This window comes from Cibotium barometz, chromosome 13, assembly GCF_041138505.1.
Source record: "Cibotium barometz isolate CiBa-2024 chromosome 13, ASM4113850v1, whole genome shotgun sequence".
Lineage (NCBI taxonomy): Eukaryota > Viridiplantae > Streptophyta > Polypodiopsida > Cyatheales > Cibotiaceae > Cibotium > Cibotium barometz.
In genome coordinates this window covers 22,018,497-22,035,782 of record NC_141058.1, presented here as the reverse complement: position 1 = coordinate 22,035,782, position 17,286 = coordinate 22,018,497, and the positions used below count along the sequence as shown (strand labels likewise).

General features: G+C 47.7%; 1 pseudogene across 2 annotated transcripts in view; it reads left to right on the top strand.

Annotated features, from left to right (window-relative positions):
* Positions 1-17,286, top strand: part of LOC147632486 (pentatricopeptide repeat-containing protein At2g03880, mitochondrial pseudogene) — a 30,958-nt pseudogene that overhangs the window by 1,179 nt on the left and 12,493 nt on the right. Inside the window, exons 1-3 of one of the 2 annotated variants that reach the window (XR_015267204.1) lie at positions 10,942-12,100; positions 12,648-12,743; positions 12,829-13,000. The product of XR_015267204.1 is annotated as a pentatricopeptide repeat-containing protein At2g03880, mitochondrial pseudogene, transcript variant X2 (transcript). Of the gene's footprint in view, positions 1-10,941; positions 12,101-12,647; positions 12,744-12,828; positions 13,001-17,286 lie in introns of those variants that run through there. The other variant, XR_015267203.1, reaches the window with a different exon arrangement.

The window sequence follows — 17,286 nt, the reverse complement described above, 5'->3', positions numbered from 1 at the left end:
GCAAGCCGACGTTGGGGGTTGCCTTGGGGGTGGCCTTAGGGCTGGCCCTCTCTACATGAAGTGCATCCACATGCTCTAATGGATCTACTGCTATGGCTGACATCTACATGCTCCTGAATGATGAACGCTTGCTGAATTCTCCACAGTGAGTTAAGAGGACTAACTTGACACTCTAAGAGGCTGGGAGACTGACCTGTGTAGCTCGTGTCAGACATGTCCCGGACTGGGCTCACAAAGGGGTCACTGCATACGAAAAATTACCCTAAAAGGTACTACTTCTGTACATGATTCTTGCACTGTTGACGAGCCAGTTTTGTCCAACTCTCTCCATCTTCTTTGCTCTCTCTCTCTCTCTCTCTCTCCACATCAGAGCCTAGAGAGAGGGCTATCTCGAGTAGAGGGATTCCAGTGGGAGTCAGCATACAGGAGGACCACACGCCAGGGTACCTCGAGAGGGTCGGGGGGAATAGTAGTTCTATTTAGACGGGAGCTATAGGGGAGACTGAGAGTAGAAGCACAGGATCCAGAGGCCAGATACATGTGGATCAGCTTACATCTCTCACGGGACAGGGTTATATACATAGCCCTATGTTACTTTCCTCTACTAGGATCCTCCTATGTCATTAGAGAGGACATGCCACAGGAGGAGGAGACAGGAGCCTCGCCATACACTTGTCTGTCTCAGAGGAGATTATGCATTATTCTACACTAGGGGAAGTATTTCTTACGGGTGACTTCAATGCCCACACACAGAGCAGACAGTGTGAGGTGTATGACTATGATGACATGGAGATCCTCCACCCAGTGGATCCATAGGAGATAGGGGCTAGTCAGGCATCAGAGGACACTAGACTAGATAGAGGACATTATGGAGACCACTTACTAGAGTTGGGAGCTAGGCATCGTCTCGTTATTTATAACGGGATGCTACAGCGGCTGGGATCAGGAGGGCTGATATGCTTCCCACATGGGGGTCATACATGGACCAGAGGCACGGTGGTGGACTACATTATGGGATCTTTGGAGGCATCACAACTTGTCACCTCATTCTCCATCCCACCTCGTCCTATTGGGGCAGATCATACATACTTGGCATTTTCACTAGCCGGATCACCAATATCACCAGCCCCCCACATATCGACACCACACACAACCATCTACTTCACACATGACATGGCAGACATATACATTGGCAGAGTAGAGGATGGCTCCTACTCATGGATCCCCTGGCACCTATGGATACTATTACAGCCCATCACTCCTACACACAGCTGCATTACAGAGCTTCCCACATCGTGTCCACTCAGGAGAGCCTGCAAGAACTGGGACTATGCCCTAGAACAGATGGTATGATGATGAGTGCAAAGCCCTATACTCATGGCTCCACATACAGCGAGCCTTGGGAGCCATCACAGAGCAGGAGTCGAGGAGAGAGATGAGGAGACTTACTCGCCGCAAAAGGCGGGCCTTTGCAGAGATACAGGAGCTAGAGATCTTTCATTTCTTCATGAGTAGAGATAGCCCTATCTCATGGCGGCACTTCAGAGAGCCCTGGACATCGACACCCATTGCAGACCCACAGACATGGCACACATATGTAGAGGGCCTATACCACGCCCCACAGCAGCCACCTATACCTCAGCCACAGGAGCCTCGACCTACCACAGCTAGCTTCTTTACCCACTCGATGGTAAAGGAAGCTATCTGCCACCTACAGCATGGACGGGCCGCCGACCATATGGGCCTACAGGGTGAGCATCTCATATATGCACTAGATTCTTTGGCTCCTTTTCTTACACACCTGTTTAACAGGGCACTAGCAGAGGGTTTGCTTGCAGAGTGGATGATGCACACCATTGTGCCGATCCACAAAACAGGGGATATGCTTGATCTCCGAGCAACTACAGGACGGTTATGGTTGGCCACGTGTTGTGTTGGAGCAAGAGTGTAGCTTATACGTTGAGCGAGCAGGTTTATGCTCATTAGGGCAGGCAAGCTTCAGGAGAGCTTTCTCTACCACTGACCATGTATTCACGTTGAGATGTATGATTGATTAGGCTAGAGTGAGGAAGAGAAAGCTCTATTGCTGCTTTGTGGATTTCCGCAAGGCATTTGACACAGTACCACAAGAGAGGCTCTTTCAGCGCCGCCTGCTTTCTCTTGGCATACCAGCAGATATGACATGGGGCATCTATGCATTATATGAGTAGGTTTTTGGGCGAGTCAGATGCCCAGGAGGTATGTCCGAGACTATTGCTAGCACCATTGGTGTGAAGCAAGGTTTTCCCCACGCTATTTGGGTTATACGTTGATGAGGTGGCTGACTTCATTACACGGGGAGGCAGAGATGGAGTTGATCTAGCAGGTACCTCAGTACATATTATGCTTTATATTTATGCTGATGATATTATATTAGTGTCTGAGTCTCCAGGAGGTCTACAACAGCATCTACATGCACTCGATGATTTCTGCACATAGAGGGGTCTTACTGTGAACCTTGGGAAAACTAAGGTTATGGTCTTTCATACATCGAGACAGGGCAGGAGTCAGCTGACATTCACTCTTGCAGGACGCCAGGTGGAGGTGGTGACATCATATGTGTACCTAGGGGTTACCTTCTCTGCAGCAGCCGCATGCTTCACCATGGGTTCAACAGCTAGAGCTAGATTGACACGGGGATATGCAGCATTGGCTATGCTAGAGAGACAGTGCCACCAGGCACATTTTCAGGAACCCCGAATGAAAGGGTGGCTATTTGACACATTAGTCACACCGGCACTAATGTATGGAGCAGCGGTATGGGCGCCAGGACTTGCTACCCATTGGTGGACACAGATAGAGAGACCACAAGCCCTCATGATGGCACGCATGATACGCAGCAAACCGTTAGTACCTCATGACATTATCCGAGCAGAGTTTGCTGAGCCTCTCCTATGATGGTAGAGGCCATATTCCAGACTATATGCCTGCTGGACAGATTCAGAGAGATGCCAGAGGACAGATTGTCATACAGAGCTTTTGAGGCATCTAGACAGTTGGCTGAGGTAGGAGACAGAGGATCATGGTATGCACAGGTCACACATTGGTTCTCACAGCATGGCCTAGACATGGATCATCTACCACCATTCCAGTATGACAGGGATGCACCACATATCCGTCTCTCTCATAGTGAGAGGAACAGAGTATTGAGACAGGACCTATGGCAACTCTATACACGAGAGACATGGATATCACCTACACGGCCTCTTCCGCCGAAGATGCTATACTATAGAGATCACTTCATGAGTATCACTGATGATGGATTTATAGAGAGTCCTAGATACATGGAGGGCTTTTTACCACACGGCTCCCGAGTAGCTATTGGTCAGCTTAGAGTCTCATCACATCAATTGGAGATCGAGAGTGGCAGAGCAGCACGGATCCCCCGAGAGGAGAGGGTATGCAAATTGTGCAGAGAGGAGGTGGAGAGTGAGGAACATTATGTATGCAGATGCAGAGCATATACAACCATCAAAGAGAGATATCCCATTTTATTCAGAGAGCCACATTCCCTACGCCAGATCTTTGAGGTAGCAGACCGACGCATATACTGGGGAGATTCATTCTAGACATACATCGTCACAGAGAGACATCATTACAGGCTCAGACAGCTCCAGAGGGGGGACGACAGACACAGATTACTACATTTTTTTAGAGATCCACCCCACTCCCAGCCCCTACACAACAGTAGGGAATTAATCTCCACAGAGTAGACACTAAGAGCCCACAGGAGACAGAGGACACCTGGCTTTCGGACACCACGCCTATACACCAGAGAGAGATGATAGAGATCAGAGCTCAGTTTCACAGGGAGGGTGCGGAGCGACTGGCTCGCTTCAGAGCAGACCCAGGCATGTTCTTCAGGGAGCTGTGGACACCCCACCCCCTTCATTGATACTGTTGAGTTGATCTGATCACCTTGTTGGAGTAGGTAAGCATAAGGGAACCGTTCTGGGTGAGTTTGTAGAACTCATCTTCAAGATTTGTCATGTACTATGGAGGTAGAAGCTTAGTCTTCAAATCTGACACAAAAGTGTCCCAATCATAGTCCGGTAAGCCCGTGTAGGAATTTGTGTGCAAACAGGACCAATGTTGCCACCAAGTAACTGCATCACCCGTGAGGGGTGGAGCTACCAAATGGACTTCGTCTTGGGTTTCTGTGATTTTTGAAAGAGGAAAATGGGCAACAAACTAGGACCAATGTTGCCACCAAGTCACAACCGAATGGTTGCACTTGCTGTCATACTTGGTGAAGTTCAGTGAGGCACGGATAACTGTTGTCGAGGCTATGGCTGGGGTTGTGGAGGATTGAGAAGGGTGGAAAGAAGTTACGAGAGTCCAAAGTGTTTGTTGTTGAAACTGGTCTCTCAAGTCTTCTTGGGTCTGTCGTTCATGGTTCGCCTTCACTTCGAGCTCCGTGTCACATGCATCCTGCACTTGGATGCCACGTAGACATATCTATACAGAAGGTGCAGGACCTGGAATGGTAAACTGGTCCCATGTGAGCCTAGTCCGAGACGAGTCAGCCAGGGATCCATCTCAGTCGTCCGAGGTTGGGTGTGCATTGTCCTGCACTTGAGTCCAAGGTCAGGTGTGCACTGTCCTGCACATGAAATAGTGCCACTCTGCACCGTGAGTCTCCCTTTGGAATGATGTGAGTGATTCTGTGTATCTTGTACGGTATCGAATACCAGATCATTGTGCAGACAGTTAGGGTTTGCTTTTAGGAATAGGGGCCAGCCCATAGGACTACCCCAAGTCTTAGTGTGGGCATGGGGATGGTGTGAAATCACCCCCATGAGGGCTAGGAAGGCCCTGGCTGTGAACCCACCAGCCATGGAGTGGCTGTAGGACAGACCTAGGGGCATGCTAGGGGCAGAGCCGACAGCACATCTAGTGTTTGATGGCTGTAGGGCTAGTGTGGGGCAGCCCACACGGGCTGCCCAGCCCTCAAAACAGAGGGAATTCAATGCCCAGCCCCTAGAGAATCAGGCGCCTAGCCATCAAAACAGAGGGAATTCAGTGCCAGCCAACCAATGGAAAAGATGCGCAGTAGTTTAATGGATTTTATGTGAATTATCCAGCATTTAATGCTGATTTATAGTCGTGGGTAGAAAAGTTGACTAACCGCCTGGATAAGAGCTGGCGGACTGCTGCTGTTTATGAGAAGTATAAATAGGAGAGCCACAATCCCATTGTGTTATCTCACATTTCACAAGCCTGCGCAAGCAAAACAGGGCTAGGACAGCCACCAAGAAGTTGCTAAAGCAAAGGAGTGGAGGACTGCAGGTCAAGGGCAGAGATTTCTCAGCCAAGAAAGGTCAAGATTTCTGTATTTTCTTTTCAGATTTACATCATTCTAATAAAGAAAATACACCATCCGTGGTAGCTTATGTAGTGGCTTGCTTGGCCACACTTGCCCCGTCACATATGCAATCCTTTGACCAAGGCACATCACCCTTGAACCTTGGACACCCTCATCGATCACACTCTAGCAATCAGACTCCATGTTCAATTGAGCCCTACGTAGCTGGTTACAAGCCACATGACATTACCTCCCCCTTGAGAAGAGCTTTTGTCCATGAAAACATATTAAGGATAGTTTTTGGTAAGTGTACTCAAGCATTCCCAAGTGGACACTTCCTCATCTCTGTCCTTCCACTTGGCAAGTTCCTCTTAGTACATAATATGCCTCGTGTTCCGATCCCTGAATCCAAGAATCCTCTTAGGTTTATGGGGAAGAGACGGTGGTTCAATAAGCTCCACCAAAATGTCAGGAGAGTAACTACGTTATCTTGATGATCCACTATTTTTCATATTCTACTGACATGAAAAAAAGGATGTAGTTGAGAGCTTTCTAGAAACTTAAGTTTGTATGCTACACTACCAATCTTCTTAGGGATTTTAAACGGACCGCAATATCTAGGAGATATATTTTGACACTTTCCTATTTGGAGAGTTTCTAACTTCGTAGAGTAGCAGGGACTTTCAAGAAAACAGAGTTACCCTCTTCAAAGGTCACTTCTATGCGGCTCTTGTCAGCACACGTTTTTGCATGATCTTGTGCACTACGAATGCTATCTTTTACTGCTTTTAGCATATCTTGCATGTCCTCAAGGAAATCCTTGATAGACCTGGATTTTTTCCTTCTTTAGTCATACAGCTATACATGAGATCTCGACTGCAAACCATACATCAATATGAATGGGCTAAATCTAGTTGTCATCGAATACTTTGAACTATTGTAACCAAACTCCAACAACAGTAGGTACTCCCAATTTGACTGCTTTTTACTCACATACGCTCGAAGCATGTCTTCTAGCACTTGCTCCACCTTCAAGCCGACACCCAACTTGGGTAGGGCAATTCCTATTTGGAAATCCATTGGGTATACACAGTTTTTAGTGGGTGCACCTGAGGGCAATTCCCATAGTACCTAGGCTCTTCCGGGAGTACTTGGTCGCTGTTGTGCCTAGCTCATGGGTCTTCTAAGGTAATGCCCTAAGGAAGTAGCAAAACTTTTTCTGAGACTAGAGACGATGAAGCTAATGACAAAAGCATTTCTCTATTCGAGTCTCAGGGGACGAGCTTGCTCGTTTTTTACTCTGGCTCGAAAAAAAAAATCTAGCACTTGGTTGACTCTTTCTATCTACCCATTAGACTGTGTATGGTCTCCGTACTCATACTCATAGTAGTATCCAACTTTTTGAATACTTTCCTTTAAAAGTGGCTATTGAACTTCGTATCTCTATGAGAAACTATATCTACGAGTAGGTCATATAGCTTGTAGAGATGTTCGATAAACAATTTAGCTAGCTTAGGAGTTTTTACCTCCTAAAAAGTCACATCCCCAATGTAGAGGGGTGTGACCCTTGATCAAAGAGTTATGTCTTTTGAGTGAATAAGTGTATCTTTAGCATCATATCCTCCTTTAGAGATAAGGCATGTCTCTTCATAATAACCTTAGCAATGGGACACAACCTTTGAATAGTGTCTCTTCATTAATAATCATTATTAGGTTATAATTAAAAGAGATTAACTCTCACTTTAATTAAGGCCCAAGGTTATATAAGTGACTAACTACTATTGATGAAAGAAGCCTTGTAGTAATTTCAAATATTCTTAAAGATCTTCATCACTTTGACAAGTTGAATTTGAGTCATCTAAATCTTTACATTATATCAATAAATCATATCAAGAACTCTGTAATAATCTTTTGTCGAGTTTCTTTCTATCGACGAACGCCAATAATATTTTCTAAAATCAAAATCACATGTTCATCTTTAATCTCTAGAACATAAGTTGGAACGTCTGTTACATTTGAATCTTCAGTCTCTGGAACATCCTTAAATATACTAATTTAATCCATGATAAGTGAAAACTTGGATGTGTTTTTCCCATGCAGGTGGTAAATCCAACTTATAACTAAAGAAAAATCGATTCCTACATCAAAGGAGGAATTGCAGGTTGCCATCATCTCAAGAGATAATTTTGCATAGCTGACCTAACCGTCATGATTTGGCTAGCAAGAAGCTGTAGAATTCTAATCACACCTACTTGATTACATCAATAGAGATGAAGCACAACACGTCTACTATCGACGACGATGAGCTGCTCATCTTGGATCATTATAAAAGCCTGTTTTGTATGCAGCACTAATGGTGAACTGGAGTGACTCTAGTGAACAAGACAGTTAGAAAAAGGCACTTGTTGACACTAACAACACTATACAAACTATCAGATCTTAGTTGTTTGAGCTCCTAAGTACTAGGATTAGGGTTTTTGGGATCAACTCATCCACAACTTAGAGTCAAAATTTATCAGTCTTTTATCTCATCTATTTCAATAATGTAAATAGTGTTGATTCAGTTTTAACTTGTTCATTCAATTGATGTGTTGCTCGTTGTGTCACATTTCCTCATGTCCTCACAATTTTCACATGGTATAAGAGCCTTTTTTACTCCATTGTGTAGAGTCCTAGCCTTTGAGATCAAGCGCATTAGTATCTACATCAGCTTTAGTTACACATTGCCTTAATCTGGACCATCTTCAAATATGCAACCATTTTGCTCCGTGTTAGCATTGCACAAACTGCTAAGTCAGTCTTCTACATTATGGCATTCAACATTCTACACTTGGGTTGTAAATTCAGCATCAGCCACATCATCTTCTGATCTATTTGATGTCACGTCATTGTTCGACCTATGGAAGCCATGTCATCTTTTGATATGTTGTCTGGGTGATAGCTTCCTCATCTACACCACTAGCATGGTTTGTAATATTATGGGTGATATGTGGCCAATGGGATGACAGGTTGTGTGACAGCCATTTTGGATTACTAAAGACTAGCATAGTTATAGCACTAGCTCATTTAGTCGGGTTCACGTTATGGACCGACCCTTGTATGTTGTAGTAGTTGAGTACGAACCCATATAGTGTGTACTCTTATCTTTATGTTTTGTTGGTTGAGTAGAGAAGAAGAAGATAGAAGAAAATTCAGCTATCCATCTCTCTCTTGTGTGTGTGTGTTTGCTTGCTAGGGTTTGAAGCTCTCCCTCTCCCCCACATTCTCTTTATGGTATCAGATCCTGGTTCATGTGAGAGCTAAGGAGACAAGAACAAGCAAGGAAGGAAGCGGTACTAACGAGTAAGAGCACCATCAGCTCTTTCCCCTTCTTGGTTTTAGGTATCACCCCCCCTCAATAGCTCTGGGAGCTACACATCTCTGATTGAGGAGCTGTCTTTGTGGGAGAGGAGTTACATGGCATGTATACCGTCCTATTAGACATTATTTTTTGGCCAAATTCGTGTTTCGAGCGCGTTACGGGCCACGTTTTGTCACTGCAGGGTATTTTCGACAGTTTTCTTGAAGTTTTGGTAGAGAACTCTTTCTACTCAAAATCTAGTTATTGCAGTGCAGCAATACATTTTGGAAGTGCAGATAGGGTTTGCACATGTATTGTTGATACTAGGTGTATGTACATGTACTCTGGTCACATTTGGTGACACAAGGGCTGTGCTGAAGTACCATTGCAGCAGTTACAGGAGATACTGTTGTATTACATGTTGCAAACAGAAGTTGTCTATTTGTAGGTTATTTGATTCCTGCTGCAGGAAAACATGTCTAACGGAATTAATCAGATTGTTAGTGAGAAGCTGGATAAGAATAACTTCCATGCATGGAAGTTCAGAATGACCAATTTCCTAATGGGTTAAGGATTTTGGGATTATGTAGAAGGAGACAATGAGGAGCCTCCAGAGTTATCTGAGGAGAATGCCACTCCTGCAAATATAAAGGCATTCAAGGATTGGAATCAAGGTGCAAGAAAAGTCATGTACTGGATTTCAATCAATGTTACAGACACTATGATAGGACACATACAGGATGTAAACACTCTAGCATTTGCATGGCAGAATCTAGTTCATATGTTCCAAACTAACACAAAGGCAAGGAAGTTGCATACTGTGGAAAGGCAAGGAAGTTGCAGTTAAAGCAAGAGTTGCATACTGTGGAAAAGAAAAGCATGTCCATCAATGAATATGACTTAAAGGGCATTGTTGAATCCCTTGGGTCTATCAATGTATCAGTGAAGGATGATGATTTGGTGAGTGTCTATCTGAATGGGCTTGGCAAAGAGTACAAGCCATTCAAGACCTCCATTGCAGTTAGGGAGAATATTCCCAACTTTCGAGACTTGATATCTATGTTGATCATAGAAGAAAAGGCTTTAGGTGAGGATTCTTCTTCACAAAGCAAGAACACATCATCGTAATAACAGGCCTTCTACTCTAATTCAGGTAGAGGCAGAGGTAGAGGCCGTGGTCTAGGCCAGGGTGGTGGCCGACAAGGAAATAAGAATTCTGGACAACAGCAGTCTAATGATTCACATCAGCAATCATACACAGGTGGAAGAGGCCAGTCTAGAGGCAAGGGAAGCCAAAGAGGCTGAGGTGGTTGGCAAAGAAATCAAAATGTAAATAGCATAGAGTGCTATTACTATGGCAAACCAGGAGACATGGCAAAGGACTGCTACAAAAAGCAGAATGACATTAAAAGTGGGAAGTTGCAGCAAGGCAACTATGCATCATCTAGCAAACATGGAGGTCTACTAGTGGATTTATGTTTTCATTGGGGAGTGCTACTCTGACATGGAGCGGAAAGAAGCAGCCCATAGTTGTCTTGTCAAGTACAGATACAAAGTACAGAGGAGCTATGGTGGCAGTGTGTGAGGTAGCTTGGTTACGCAAGCTACTAATTCGGGGTTACATGTAGAGACAAAGGTTGTCATATATTGTAACAATCTTAGAAGTATACAGCTGGCCAAGAACCCAGTTTTTGATTCGTGGATGAAATACATTGAGGTACACTACCACTTCATCAGGGAGAGAGTCTTGGCAGGCGACATCAACTTGGCCTATGTCAGCACACAGGATTAGGTCACTGACATCTTCACAAAGACCTTGGGAGTTGAGAGGCTCCACAGATTTTGAGATATGCTTGGAGTTCATGAGCTAGAGTTGAGCTTGAGGGGGATTGCAGCACATGCTTAGTTCCATAACAGGGGATGTGTCAGCCTTCAGGATCTCAAGATATATGGTATATGGATTCTGGCACCTCTAACCACATGATCAGTCATGCTGAGTGGTTTAGAGATATGTAGAAAATGGAAAAACCAGGTTATGTAGAAATAGGTGATGATACTACGCATCCCATTGTGCATGTTGGTAAAGTGCCAATTTTTAGAGAGGATGGCAAAATGAAGTACTTGGTTGATGTACTTCATGTTCTGAATATTATAAAGAACCTGGTTTCTGTGGGACAGATGTTTGAGCAGGGTCTGCAAGAGTGAGGTTTAATCCTCAAGGATGTTTTGTGGAAGACTTCAAAAATAAGTGTCACTTGGTTGCAAAGGGTAACAAAAATGGCAGGACATTTACTTTGGATGTAAACATGCCGAGATAAAGGCAGCCATGTTTGCGCATGGAATAGGTGTCATTGCAGATATTGACATATGGCACAAGCGCATTGGTCATGTGAATCAATGAATGGGGTCTTGAAGACTAATTTCTATACAAACTTAGGGATGAACTCTAAAGAAACTAAGGGAAGCCACAGGTCGTGCCTCAGCCTTCCTCCGTTCCTTTCTATTGGTGGAAGGGTGAAATTAGGTGCCACTTGTATGGTGTGGATTGGATGTGGATGCTCTCTCTCTCTCTCTCTCTCTCTCTCTCTCTCTCTCTCTCTCTTAGATGCAATCCATAGATTAGTTACCTTCTATACTAATTATATCCTCACATCACATATATATTACAAGGTTCTTGTTAGGTGGATGTAAAACATTCTAATCCTTCGCAACTCGCATCACCCATCACCATCTAGAATGCATACACATTCAATCCACACCACACAAGTGGCACGGAGGCACGAAGTGTGGCCTCCCTAAGTTTCCTTAATAGTATAAATAGATATGTCAACATCCATTTTCCTTTAAAAAACAATTTGGCAAGAAACACCCGTTTATATACACTACTCACACACCCAACTCCGGATACAAGGACGTGCAACACCGTACAGAGCACGGATCGAACCTACATCACCGGCTAGGACTTCGTCAGCTTTAACCACTCCGCTTTAACCATTTTCCATACATGTGAACATTATTACCTTGTTTAAGGAACTAGGATTTTTTGACAAAGCAAAATGATTATTACAGTATGGAAGGCCTTGCATAATAGTTAAGTCTGATGAACATGAAGAAGCATCACCTTGTTCAAGCTACATCGAACAACGAGGGCTACCCAACCAAATTGGGGAGGGCAACAGTTTAGTTCATAGAATCCTATCAGAAGAAAGGTTCTTCTTCACGACGTGAACAGTGGGCGATGGACAAGCCTTGGAGCTCAGGCCCGTGAGCTGGTGGGCGTAACAAATCGGAATGGCAGTCAAGAAGCGGGAGGCACATGCTGGAGTCCCCTGGATCGTTGGGCACTTCTCAACTATGGAGATTCCATCATATTATCAGCAGATGCTCTCGCAGGAAGTTTCCTTTTGAGGAAAAAGGTACTCCGTTCTAGCATTATACAAATACATCCCATACATACATACATATAAACACAGGCACCCATACTTATCAGGTGGCATTATACCTACACACATGAATATAATACCCACCCCCACATACACATATGCATATATACTTCTGTGCATATGCATATGCACATATTTCATGTATGCATGTGCACATGTCGAAATCCTCTAGATGGTCTGCCTTTTGCAGCATGGCTCGGTTTTATATTTCCAGCAGACAGAAGATTTTAGTATGTAGCTTCATTTTGAGAGAAAGCTCTGATGTCTAGCATTGGATATACACACCCACAAACTCTTGCATCCACACCCACGCATGCATGTATGCGCATGCGTGTGTAAAACATGTGTATATTTGCCAATGCACATGATTATATACTACACAAATCCATGCACACACACCTAGAAGGTTTGCATAAGAAGTCAAGCATTATATAGTTTTCTAAGATTACAGGCAGCAGTCTTTTAATATAGTTTCTTTCTTAATTGAGGAATTTTTGACAAGTGTGCTTTTATCAAGCAGCATCATGACATGCAAGCTCATGAGAACACATTGGATGGATGATCGGAATGTTGCTCTAGATGTGGCCATTATTGGTGGCATGCCCCATTGAAGAAGGTCAATGCCTTCTCTATGATGTCACATGTATGTGGCCATTACGCTTTGATTAGTGATTGAAATTAAGGTATTTTGTTTGCTGCAGCCTGCGCATATGGTTCTGCCATGGCTTTGCCATACAATAACAATCCATGCAACCCCCCTTTAAGCAAAGCAAACCTATGTATGTTGAGCGAAGGGGCAGTTTGTTCCAATCACCAGTTGAGAAAAGATTGCCGAATAGATTGGATTGATTGCCATGGAGCTGTTTCCGGCAGGTCTGTCTCATTAATATTGAATTTTCATGTCATTTGTGAACATTACTAGAAAAATTATTTTAAAGTAATCTGTAGATGCGCTCGCTGAAGCTCCCGCCCACCTCTCCCTGCTCGCGTTGTTGCACTGCGCCCTTCTCCTTCCCTGCCTGCTCGCCCCCTCGTTTCCTCCTCGCTTCCTCCTTCTCCGCCTTCCCTGCATTGCCCGCCGCCTGCATTGTCCGCCGCCTTCATTGACCCCAGCCGCCTTTCGTTTAGCCCCCCCGTCTTCATCCGCTGCTGCGCCCCCCCCTTCCGCCTGCCTTCGCTGCTGCCCATAGCTCTGCTCGCCGCCTTCCTCTCCCTTATGCCTCCCCCCCCTTGTCTTCGCGCCCTCCTCCTCTCTGCAGCGACTTATTCCCCCCCCTCCGCCAGTTCGTTTTTTCCTCCCATCCCTCTTGCGCGCAGCCCCTGCCCTCCCCCCCCCCCCCCCCCCCCCCCTCCTTTTCTTGCTTCCGCCCCCTGGGGGTTTTGATTTCATTTTTTGCTCCGTATTCCGCCTCTCTGTGTGCAGCTCGTTTCCAGCAGGTTCCCGCCTTCGCCTCGCCTTCGCCGCAGCTTCAGACTCTGATGGAGGCTCCTCCCGCCCCGCCTCAGAGGGACTCATCCGCAGCCCCCTCGCCCGCCCCTGAGGTCACCCCCATCAGGCTTTCTCTTTCGCCGGAAGAGGAAGCGAGCCTCACCGCAGAGGTGGAACGCCTCCAGGCTCATTCCACCATCTGCCGTATAGTCGGCACTCGCCCCAGCAGAGGGGAGATCAGGGATCTTCTTCAGGCCCGCCTTCTTGCAGATGTGGGCAAGATCCTGGATGTACAGCTTCTGGGCCGGGGACATTATCAGATCGAGTTCGAGGCCGCTGAGAGCGTTGCCAAGGTCCTTGCCATGAGTCCCCTTGACATCAGGGGTGCTCGGGCTTTCTTCAGACCTTGGCAGCATGGATTTGACCCAGCAGCGGCGGAGCAGGGAGAGCGCCTCTTCCATGTTACAGTTTGTTTCCCTGGTCTCCGCCGGGAGTATCTTCCGCTCCTCTCCAGGCTCGGAGCATTGGTGGGCTCGGTACTAGAGACGGGCCCCTCAGCAGCTTCAGTGGTGGCCAGAGCAGCTGGGCTACCTTCGGTCAGAGTGTTGGTGTCTGACATCTCCTCCCTTCCTAAGGTCATTTAGTTACCTAGGATAGGGGGGGGGTGGATAGATCAGAGAGTGGAGTTCTCGGGGCTCCCGAACCAGTGCTTCATTTGCAGGCAGGTCGGTCATCTGGCCAAGGCTTGCCCTCGTAGGAGACCTCGACCCTCACCACAGCAGCAGGCTATTGATGGCCCGCCCACAGATTCGGCTCGGCAGGCTGCCTCCGGGACACCTGCTCAGGCCACAGAGACCTCGGAGTGGCAGCCTGGACAGGGGCGCCGCCGAGGGAGACAGCCACAGCAGCACGCCCAGAGACCGCTGCAGCAGCAGCCACAGTCTCAGCCTCACTGGGTTCCCGTGAGGAACAGCTTTGCTCCCCTTCAGGAGGAGACCCCTGCAGCGACCGAGGACCAGGAGATGCCAGCTCCCCCTCCTTCACCCCCCCCACCCCCGTCCCCTCCCACCGCCTCGCTTCCACCATCGCCTCCTCCCGCCCCCGCTCCGGTTTCGGCAGCGGCTCCCTCTCCACCTCCCTCGCCTCCCCCTCCTCCCCCTCCGCCCGGCCCACCTTCCCAGGAGGCCCTGGCAGTTCCCTGGCGCTCACCTGCAGTCCGGAGAGCGCTGAGCACTGACCTCGCTCGAGCATCACAGAGGAGACCTATGCCGATTAGGGCCTCACGGATTTCATCTATCCGCAGTCGGCTGAGTCGCCTTGGCATTAGACAGCGCTCGGAGGCCTTTGATTATACCTTCACACGGCTTTTTGGAGCAGAGGGCCCCCATGAGCCAGCACCCATTCGAGTTCATGTAGTGATACCTCCGGCCCGCGGGGAGGAGGCACTAGACTCAGCGGTGGCCTTCTCGTTCCCTCTATGTGGACCTTGTGACCGGGAGTGGACTCTAGAGCTCGCTCTCAGCACTTTGAAGACTCAGGCAGTTGAGTTTTCTCACCACATGAGCGATCTGGAGGTGACAGATGTGATAGGCCGACTTTGGGAGTTGGCTCATTTTTTCTTGGATCCCGGGAGTGTGGATACCTCAGGGATTCGGCATTTGGTCGTGCGCATAGTGGCAGACTTGGCACGTGACCCTGGATATGTGAGTATACACGAGGTTTCTCTGTCAGAGCAGGAGGCAGTCGCCATGGGCCACAGCCACTGGCGCCTGATCCGGGATTCTTGCAGTACACCGGGTGGGCAGATTCGCAGCCGTTCGGATGGGGACTACTCTCCATCCAAGCCGCTTGCGAAGGCCCGCCGTACAGCTGAGACAGCATCCACCTCAGCAGGGCATCCATGAGGATCATCTCATGGAATGTACAGGGCCTTGGCGGAGCACAGTTTATACGCTATCGAGGTTGCTTGAGGCAGGAGCTTCAGAGATGCCTGGTTGGTGGCAGCATTGACATTTTGATGATGCAGGAGCACCACTTGGGTGAGAGCAGGATCCGGAGATATGGTTCGGTGATGCCTGGTAGATGGGACACTTTTTGGTCTGCAGGGTTTGGTCCTTTGGGTGGACAGGGAGGAGTATGCATGGTTATTGCAGATGTATGGCGGCAGGCCATTGTGGATCGAGGGATCATTGTGCCTGGTAGAGCACAGTATGTCATTCTGAGGATGCATGATGAGCTATTGGGTGTGCTCAACATCTGTGCGCCCAATCATGCTAGTGCCAGAGCAGAGTTCTGGACTCAGGTTACAGATGCATTGCCAAAGGCCGCACATTGGTGTGTTGGGGGAGACTTCAACATGCTTGAGGACCCGGCAGATAGGGTGGGAGGCAGTCATGTTACAGTGCACGGCACGGAGCTTGCAGCTTGGGACCGGTTTTGCATGTCACTGAGGATCACTGATGCATGGCAGCATGGGGCTTTCTCCCGGTCTCAGGACAGTCTTAGTTTCTCTCGGTCGGATCGCCGGCAGGGAGGGACTAATCTATCACGGATTGATCGCTTTTATGTGGGCGACTGGTTAGGGGAGCGAGGGGGCTCCGTCGGCATTCTCGCTGGCACCTCATTTTCAGATCATGCGCCAGTTATATTGACATTGGAGGAGGGGACACGGGAGCCCAGTAAGTTGAGGATCCTAGAGAGGGTACTTGCAGATCCCAGTCTCGCTGAGGACATTGAGAGGATCTGGCATGATAGTCAGTGCTCTAACCAGGATGCAGCGGGCCAGTGTGCCCAGGGACTCATTGATCTTAGCTCTTTTCTACACGCTGTAGCTTTGACACGTCTGGGAGAGATTCGCGAGCGGGAGCAACGGCTGAGACGCAGCCTTGCTTCGCTACAGCGCCTTCAGGAGCAGCAGCCTGCATGTGAGTGGGTGGCGTCCCAGCTGAGCCAGGCGCGTCAGGAGGTTAGAGAGGTAGAGGAGCAGAGACATGAGTTTTACTATCGTCGTCAGGCCTCTGAGTGGACGCAGCTTGGTGATAGAGTGACTGGGGAGTTTTTTGAGATCACTGGACCTCGTCATGCGCGAGCAGGAGTCCGCCAGCTTAGTAGACCGGATGGATCGGTAGCTACTGAGCTCGGGGAGATCAGAGCCATTGCCACTGCATTTTATAGTGACCTGCTTTCAGCGGAGCCAGCCACTGAGGATCGAGATGTTTGCAGACAGACTGTGTGGGCCCATGTGCAGAGGAGGATCACAGACCATATGCGTACAGTTCTAGGTGCGCCTCTGTCAGAGATTGAGCTTGCCGAGGCCTTGAGGGTCCTGCCGCGACATAGTTGCCCAGGGGAGGACGGACTGACGCCGGCCTTTTTTATGCGCTATTGGGACCTTTTGGGGCCAGGCCTCCGCAGGGGCTTTCAGCATGTTTTGGACACTGGGGTGATGCCGCAGAGCTTTTCAGAGGGCTTGATCTATCTTATCCCCAAGGGGGAGGGAGTATCAGATGACATTCGGCATTGGAGGCCTATTACGATCCTCAATACTGTCTACAAGGTCTTAGCAAAGGTCTTGAGTTTGAGGATCCAGCCCTTCCTGGGGGAGTTGATTCATGCTACTCAGACAGGATTTGTCAAGGAGCGCAGTATCCTTGACAACATCTTTACTTTCTGGGAGGCGACGGCCCGAGCTAGATTTCTTGGCGAGGACTTGGTCGTGATGCTTCTCGAT